The 8200-nt window shown below is 53.0% G+C and overlaps 1 protein-coding gene across 1 annotated transcript in view; it reads left to right on the top strand.

Annotated features, from left to right (window-relative positions):
• Positions 1–8200, top strand: part of LOC103922158 (deleted in malignant brain tumors 1 protein-like) — a 36793-nt gene that overhangs the window by 6718 nt on the left and 21875 nt on the right.

The raw sequence follows: 8200 nt of genomic DNA, 5'->3' as shown, positions 1-8200 counted from the left end.
TGAACAGTTTTGCAAACTCCACCTGAAAGCTCAGTTTAGCTTATTTAGAGCCATCTGAGATGCCCTAGTTCTAGGACGTTGACATGGGACTGGCAAACGTGACAAGGACCTCACTAGATGCATTGGTACGGGGGCAGCTAGATCTCGCTGACCTCTTCCATCTGCTGTATTCCCAAACACGCTCCTGTGCCTTGTGTCCTTGGACATCAGTCTCCTGGGGCCCCTCAGAGGACTTCTTGTGAAGGGCTTGGAAGGCATGGAGGTGCGAGTCAGCCATGCAGAGGGATGCTGGCAGGATGTTTAAGAAGCTCTGGTCATACAAATAGGCACTGGGTACCACCACGGCTCACGCCAACCCAAATGGTATGGGACTACGAGCAGCCAAGCAGGACCCTATGCAAGCATGCTGCCGTGTGTTGGCAGGCCAGTCCTGCTCATGAAGGACCACAAAAACAGATAGGTAGCCAACCAGAGGGAAACAGGGTGAGTGATGTTATAAATACGGTTGCTGTGGTGGGGTAAAAGCATGAACATCTGCAAGGCAGGGGAAGAGAGGGAACGGGATGCATGCTGGCTCGCAGGGGCTTAGAAGATGAAGGTTTGGAGTGCCCTGAGAGGATTGACCAAGCTGGAAAACAGAAGGTGGCTTGCACTATGCATGGAAAGCATCTGCCAAGGGAAACAAGGAGTGCATGAGGAGCCCAAACAGGCCAAAAGCTCAGAGAACTAATGAGTAAAAGTTGATCCTACAGCATGCAGGACACTTGCAAAGGAGGACCAGACAAGACTATGACCAAGTCTATGGCTGTGGTATGTACGGAGGAGTGTTTAAGGCTTGTGGAAGCGCTTCTCTGAGTAGTAACTCTTTGTGTTAAATTTGTAGAAAGCTTTGCGTGAACATTTCATAGTCCAGTTGATGGTGATGTTGGGAATTTTCAGGTAATACCTGCATGGATGTGGGTTGGTCCTGGGCTCTACTGCACTAAAAAGGAGTTGCCCAGGGCACACACTCCCTAGTTTCTGCCACTTTTCCAGGTCCTATGCTCACTTGTCTGGTGTTCCCTCAGTCTGAAGGTCAATAGCACCAGTCTTCCTCATGCAAGGGGTGTTGGCAGTGGGTCATTAGGAGTCCAAGCTTTTTCTGTGGAAGAGTGTGATGTTGATGGGGTTTCCTCTTCTGTCTCACCTTCTTCCGTTTTTGGATTCACATGTTTTCTGGCATACCTTCACACTTTGTTCTTCCCTTATCTGCCCACACATCAATATTGCACTCAAATGGTCTATATATGGGGCTTTTTCTCTGTGTTGGGTACTTGTTCTTTGTTACCCCTAAAACTGTTTTTGTCCAGATTCAGGCCTGCAAGTTGATGATCGGTGAGCTGCTGATAGCCTTAGGCTTTCCACCGTGCCCCATCTCTTATCATCCCATGCCTGTCCTCTACACTGACTTGCGTGTTTCCATTTCTCAGGGCTTCTGCTGTAACACCAGCTTTATGTTTCTCCCTGGCTTTGAGAGCCCCAGGACACCCCTAGATGTCCTGCAATCCATGGGCTGCTTCTGGAGGGTGGTAGGGACTACAACAGGGCTGGATCCTTCACCCCTTATCCAGACTCCTAAAGCTATCTCAGCAGGTCTTGTCCCATTGGGCACCCAGGTCCTGGCACCATGACCTGGGGTATGCAACACATGGTCCCTTTCGTGCTGCAGAAACACTCCTTAGTCAGCTGAAACACACCTTATTTCAGGCAATTTGAGATGAAAACATACATCAGAATTAATAGTTCTGTCTTAGGCCACGGGGGACACCCTGTGCTGACCCCTGACCGCCTTGGTCTTGCTCTCTGCTAATGAGCAGGGTAATGGTCATTCCCCTGCGGACCCTAATGAGGGTAACGGAGATGCAGCGGGCTTTGCAAAGTTAGCTTTTCTTTCTTCTTGTTCCTAAAGCTGTGGCCCAGGGTTACACTCTACCTACCTCCACCCTTAGGAAGCACAGTTCCCTTTTCAGCCTTTTCCCGGCACGGTTTAGATGAGTTCAGCTCCAGGGTCCTCCCTTGCTGGGTGGTCATCTCAGGCTGCTGCAGAGCCTCCCACTCCTTCCTCTCCTCTGCGGATGCGCTGTTCTGGACACACCCCTGGGTTGTTCCAGTTCAATGCAGCCTGGGTATTTGACCAGGGATGCTCGGTTGACTCTTTGCAGAGGGCTGGGAGGTGAGACAGGAGATTCAGCCACCTATGTGGTAGGACAGGCAGTCCACCCACCACCCAACATCTCCTTGGGCAGTAACTGTGACTCTACAACCTGCCCATCCTTCAGGTTGTGTTTAAAGCCCATGGAGGTGGCAAGAAGGGGTTAGGAGTGGGGTTAGAGCTCTTTTTAAGGGTAGAAATGGGGTCTGGGTAGCTGAGTGCATGTGTCTAATGGCACCGAGGATCATAAGGGCACCTTGCAAAAAGGAACTGACACCCATGCCCAGGTCTCTGAAACATCCAAGGTTGGGGTGTGCTGATCCTACACGCATTTTTCCAGCCTGTCCCTGCAGTCCCTTTTCAGTGCCCTCTGCAAATGGGCCCTGGGGGTAACTCCGGTCCATGCCCTGCTGCCCCAGGACACTGACACTTCTGACCCGTCAGTCACGCTGCCTTCTCCGTGGGGTGATAAATAACGCAATGGCCCTTGCTAACAGAGATACTTCTCCATGGGATATCTCCTGAGTATCACTGCAGTGATGATCCCCTGGGGGGGAGCTCTTTCAGGAGGCCCTCGGGGGAGGTTCAGTATGGAGGACACCAAAGGATGGGCAGATGAATGGGGGGAGGGGGCAGTTTCTGGGCAGGCAGCGGTTTGCTTTGTATCCTCCTTCCCTGCTCCTCAGTTGTGACCACAACACTGAGCACAGCTTAGGTCCCTCCCCAGTACTATCTCCTGCCCCCTCCCAGCCCTGCTGGGGCTAGACTGCCCCTGGGGGGGTCTGCGAGAGCAGCTGGAGCTGCTTGGCTGCCTGTGCCGGATCCAGAACCGCAAGAATCCTCAGGGGCTCTGGGGTGGATCTGAAGGGCTGCCAGGGCATGTAGCAGCCCAAATGTCCAGGGATGGTGCTGGGGAGTCCTACAGCCTGGCTGCGGGGAGAGGGGCATCGGGTGTGTTGGAGACAATCATGTAATTGCCAGCATCAGGCCACTTATACTAAACATTTTCAAGCTGTGAGCTTCTTCCATCTCTGTTAGGGCTGATGGATTTTCCCCAGCTCAAGTTATTCTCTGGGATCTCTTCTTTACCTTTATCTAGACAGAGTTTGCAATAGATTAATTCATCATTGAAGGGAAGGACGAGAGACTTCGGATGCTTCAGATCAGCAGAAGATGCTGAGATGTGAAGGCCAAGGGGTAGCACAAGATGAGTCCGCATTGCATCAGCTGTGGTGGGCTGAACCACGGAGATGCTGGCACGTGCAGACCCCAGTCATTTGCAAAAACCCCGAGTGCTCAAGTGCAGATACCTGTGCTGGGCTGCCATTACAGTCACTGGGAGCCGTCAGCAGAGAAAAATGAGCCACACAAGAAGATCCTGATGGCTTCTCCCATTGCATCCCCCGCCTTGCAGAGAACAGGTCGTGACGCTCAGCTCTTGGCACATACGTGACCTCTTCGCACTCCCTGGAAGGTGCAAGCAAGTTTGGAGACTGCAAGGCAGTCACAGGATAGTGTTTCCAACTGCTTGCTCATGAATAACAAGGTGATTTTCTGCCATCTAGCTATGCATCTGTGCAATGCAATGGAACGAAATTCATGGTGCACCATGTCTGGCTTTGAATGTTTTCCTTTTCCAGTTGGCAGCTGCAAATGAGTTCTCCAAAATTGTCATTTCTGTGTGCTGCAGCAGCCAAAAAAACCCAACAAAATGTTGCAAACCCTAAGGAGAGCATTGAGGGCAAGGCAGGGGGTATAAGTTTGCTGTGACATACAACCCTGGTTCTTCCACATCTTTTGTAGTGTGTGTAGTGCTGGTCACCATATCTCAGGAAGGGTGTACTGCAAGCACAAGGTCCAGAGACTGCACAAAGGGCTGGGACCTTCTGGAAGCTGCTGCCTCGGGGAGAGCTGCGGGGGCTGATGCTGTCAACTAGTTCAAAGAGAAACGAGGCAAAAGTGTGAGCAATGTGTCTAAAAGCAGATGCTAAAGGGAACATGCTTAACGCAAGAAGTCTAGATGCTGGGAGGCTGGAGGCCAGCAGATGTGGCCTGGTTTGCATGTTGACCCTGTCTCCTGTGCCACTTATGGGGTGGGTTGGATCAAACACTTCTCAGACCCAACAGGAAATATTGTGTAACTTACCTTTAGCTCCTACTTAGGACTTAAAGTAAGAGTTAAAGGTAAGTTACACAATGATCTCTTGGTCAAATACTTGGTCAAATTGGGCATCCCCCGATCCCAAACTTGCTTCCGTGTCTCTGCTTCACAAGGACCCTTAAAAATGGGTCCGTGAGGGATGTCAGCAGGGCTTGCAGTCTAAGTCTCTCCAGGCTGTGATGCCTGCAAAGCTCTTGCACCCTCCCACCACTGACGGCATGAACACACAAACCCCTTTTCACTTGCAGTGAGGGTTGGGTTTCAAAATGCAGCTGCTGGGATAGCAATGCTGAAAGTGGAGCAAGGTTTGGTGTGTCCCCCCCCCCCCCTGGGTGCCCCCCCCCCCCCGTACTGTCTAACTAGCCAAAAATGATTTGTTTACCCTGGACGTCAGTGATTTCATGAGCATCATGCATTTCATATCTTGCAGGACTTCACAACCCAGCCCATCATATGCAAGCCTACAGAAGTGCAATCTCACTCTGTTCTTTTGGCTTCACAGTTATCGCATTGTGCTTACGATGGAGCTGTTGGACTATCCAGGCTCATGTTTCCAGGTTAAAGGGTACTGGTAGCTGTGCAAGCAAATCATGGGGGCAGGACATCGTGCCTCCATGCTGCGTCACGCCAAGGGCTACACCTTAATTAACTGGGGAGGTGGGGTGGGGTGGGTAACAAACCTTCCTGCAGCCCCTAAGATGATGTTCAGACTACAGGGAGCTGGAGGTGGGCAGAGAAGCCTTCAGGGCTCCTCTTCTTGGCATAAGCAATGAATTGAAAAGATGGGGGAAGCTCTCTTTAGGAAAGGCTTAAACTTTGCAGCAACAAAAGGCTGAAAATTAATGGTCATCTTCCACCATAAAGCACTAAGGATTTTATATAGGGGCCAGGGTGTATCCATCTGAGCAACGTGGACTGCGTGGGGCCAGAAACTGCCCTCTCCAAGTGCCCGGCTCAGCCCTGGGGTGCAGGCTCCTGCCACAGTGGGGGAGATGCCAGTGCTGTGGGCACAGGCAACCCTTCCCCGGGCCATGTTCACTGCTGGGAGCAGCATGGAACGTCCTTTCAGGACTGCTTTTTTGCTGAGACTCTTTATATTTGGTTCAGCTTGCCTTGCACAGCCGTGGGAGCCTGTGGCCCTGGGGAGCTGGCAGCCCAGCATGGACAGAATGGGATGTAGCCGTTTGCCACCTCATGGTCATAAAGAGGGGTGGTGTGCCCCATGGGGTTGTCTCAGAAATGTCGATGCCTGCTGTTCATTGTGACTACTGTAGTGGGGGCTGCAGGCTGGATTTGAGTGGAGACAGCCCAGGGTGGGGGGGAGGGTGAGGAGAGGACTCATCTCTGGAGGATGGGTGACCTTCCTCCCTGGCCAGAAGCTGAGAAGGGAAAGGGGCTGCAGCTGTGCCCAGCTCCGTCATCTCTGATGATGGCACGGCCAGGAGCCCACTCGGTCCAGTGTCCTGGTCCCAGGGCTCGGCGATGCTCTGCTTTCCTTGCACCAGCCCCAGGTGCGGGCAGGCTCCTTGCCCCATAGCCATGCCTCCAGCCCCAGCCTTGGGAGGCAAAAGCCCGCAAGGCACCCCAGAGTCCCTGTGACAACCCGTTCTGCTGCTTGCAGGTGACAAGACTATTCACTGAAAACCCGAATTACAGTACAAGCATGGGGTTGTTCAGCACAACGCCGGGGGGGGGGGGTATGCTAAACCATCGCCCGCCTCAGAGATCAGTCTGTAAATTCCCCAAATTCCCTTAAACTCAGGACAAGAATCAACACAATGAGGGTGCCCAAAACCTGAGTGTATTTGCAGCTTAATCTCAGCGGCTACAGCATGGTTTCTGGACCACCCTCCCTTATTCTTTTTATTATGTGATACTCCCAGAATATAGGCTGTGCATTTTATATGCGTGATGGCTTCATCGACGTGACTTTGGGACAGTCTCCAGCCAGAGCATGCTATTCAATGTACACAACCCGTCAAAACTCCTTATTTTCGCAGGGGAAAGGAGGCTTCTTGCCCTCCACAGGCACCCTGGGGATATCTCTGTATAGCGGGGGTTCGCCTTTGGACACCTGCAAGATGAGGCTCGGCTTTTCCCAAGGGTGCAAACCTCCGTAAATGAGCATTGCAAACCCTCCTGCTGCTGGATCCGCAGCCCGGAGCTGGCTGGGGACTGGGGATGCGGGGATGAAACGGGGCAGACGCAGCTGGGAAGAGGGGGAGCCTCCTAGCAGACATGGGTGCGGGGGGGGGCACTTAAACCTCTTAAAACCAGAGGGTAAAATCCTGGGGACAGCAGGGAGGAGGGGTCAGTGTAGGAGGAGGGTTGAGCGCCAGGCAAACACGGGGCACGTTGCTGTAGAGGAGGGGACAAAGCTGCTCTCGCCACCTTCCCAGAAGTGACAGCACCCAGCTCAGCTTGCAGCTCGCACTGGGACGGTCACCTGTCCTACAGCGTACGTGACAGGCATGGGGTTTTCGGGACGTTGCCTCCTGTCCCTGCACAGCAACCTGGCTGGCTTTGCCAGAGCAGGGCTCCTCATCTACCTGGCATGCCTTTGCGGTGAGTGGCTCTTGCATGGGGAAGGAGCATCCTAAGAGAAAGATGGGGTCGGAGATCTGCAGGAATGGGGGGGACTGGGCTTGCAGATGGATGGGGCAAAGCCTCCTTTGACCCACCAGACTTTAAAAGGAAGAGAAAGCGATGGATGGGGAAGGAGACCTCATTAGCGGGGTAATTATCCTGGCCTCTGCACTACTGCCTTTGCACAGAGCGGTTGGGAAATGCTTGGAGCCTTTCCAACCGGTGACAGTCAAAACCAGAAAGTGCTTATTTGTGTTGGCCACCTCTTCAGGGCCAGCCAGTTCGTTTACAAAGGGCACAAAGTCCTCTTCCCCCCAGCACAAACAGGAGCATTTATTCTGCTCTGCGATGTGCAAACACGAAGACTTTCCAGGAGGTGACAAATTGTGCTGCAAGTGGGATGCCAAGGAGCTTTTCTTATTTTTTTTCTGCCTCTGCCTGCCTTGTTTTGCATCCCATTCTCCAGCGGATGCTGCAGCCTCTACCCAGACCCCAACCTAGGCATTCCAGAGCGGCTCAGCCACGCCAGCGCTGCGAGACACAGCCTTAGGCAGGGGAGAGAACGGCCAGGAGCAGACACCCAGATTCCTCCTCCCCATCACCAACACGAGAGACAGGATGGTTTCCATGCCCTCGCTTCTGGCAAGCTGCAATCAGCTAGAGAACACTCTTTTATGGCCACAAACTGTGAGGTGCCAAAAGCTTGGAGCTCCAAAAGCTTGGAGCTTTGGTGGCTGGTCGAGGTGCAGGTGCTCAGGGCAATTGGAAGATCCACCGGTGTCAGAATTGTCCCAACAGACATGGGTGTGCTGAGCCCCCTTGGTTGTCACTTTCACCTGCAAAGAAGACGTAGTGCCCCATGAACACCAGGAAAAAAGCTTTCCTCCTTTTCTCCCAGCATCCTCAGGATCTCCAGCCACAGCTGGAAAGGCCACAGGTTGCTGGGACCATCAGATTCGTATTGGTTTCACAGCTGCAGCCACGGGCTGGGCAGCAGACACCTGGGTGGGTGCTTGTCCCCCTTGTCCCATCTCCTACAACATGCCATGCTGGCACTCTTCAGCACACAGGTCCATGAAAAGAAGGAACAGCAGGGATAATAGGAAGGGAACGATGCCTTTTGGGCGGCACGCAAAAAGTGCACTCGTGTGGGCACCAAGGAGAGAGGGGAAGCACTGGACTGGGTGCTAGATGCTCCTAGCAAGGTCCTGACCCACCACGCTATGGGGACCAGTAGCCCATGGGCTGTGCAAAGATGGGGT

Source organism: Pygoscelis adeliae, unplaced genomic scaffold (assembly GCF_000699105.1).
Source record: "Pygoscelis adeliae isolate BGI_AS28 unplaced genomic scaffold, ASM69910v1 Scaffold328, whole genome shotgun sequence".
Classification (NCBI taxonomy): Eukaryota; Metazoa; Chordata; class Aves; order Sphenisciformes; family Spheniscidae; genus Pygoscelis; species Pygoscelis adeliae.
Note: the sequence above shows the minus strand (reverse complement) of the source record. Positions and strands in the feature narration are given on the sequence as shown.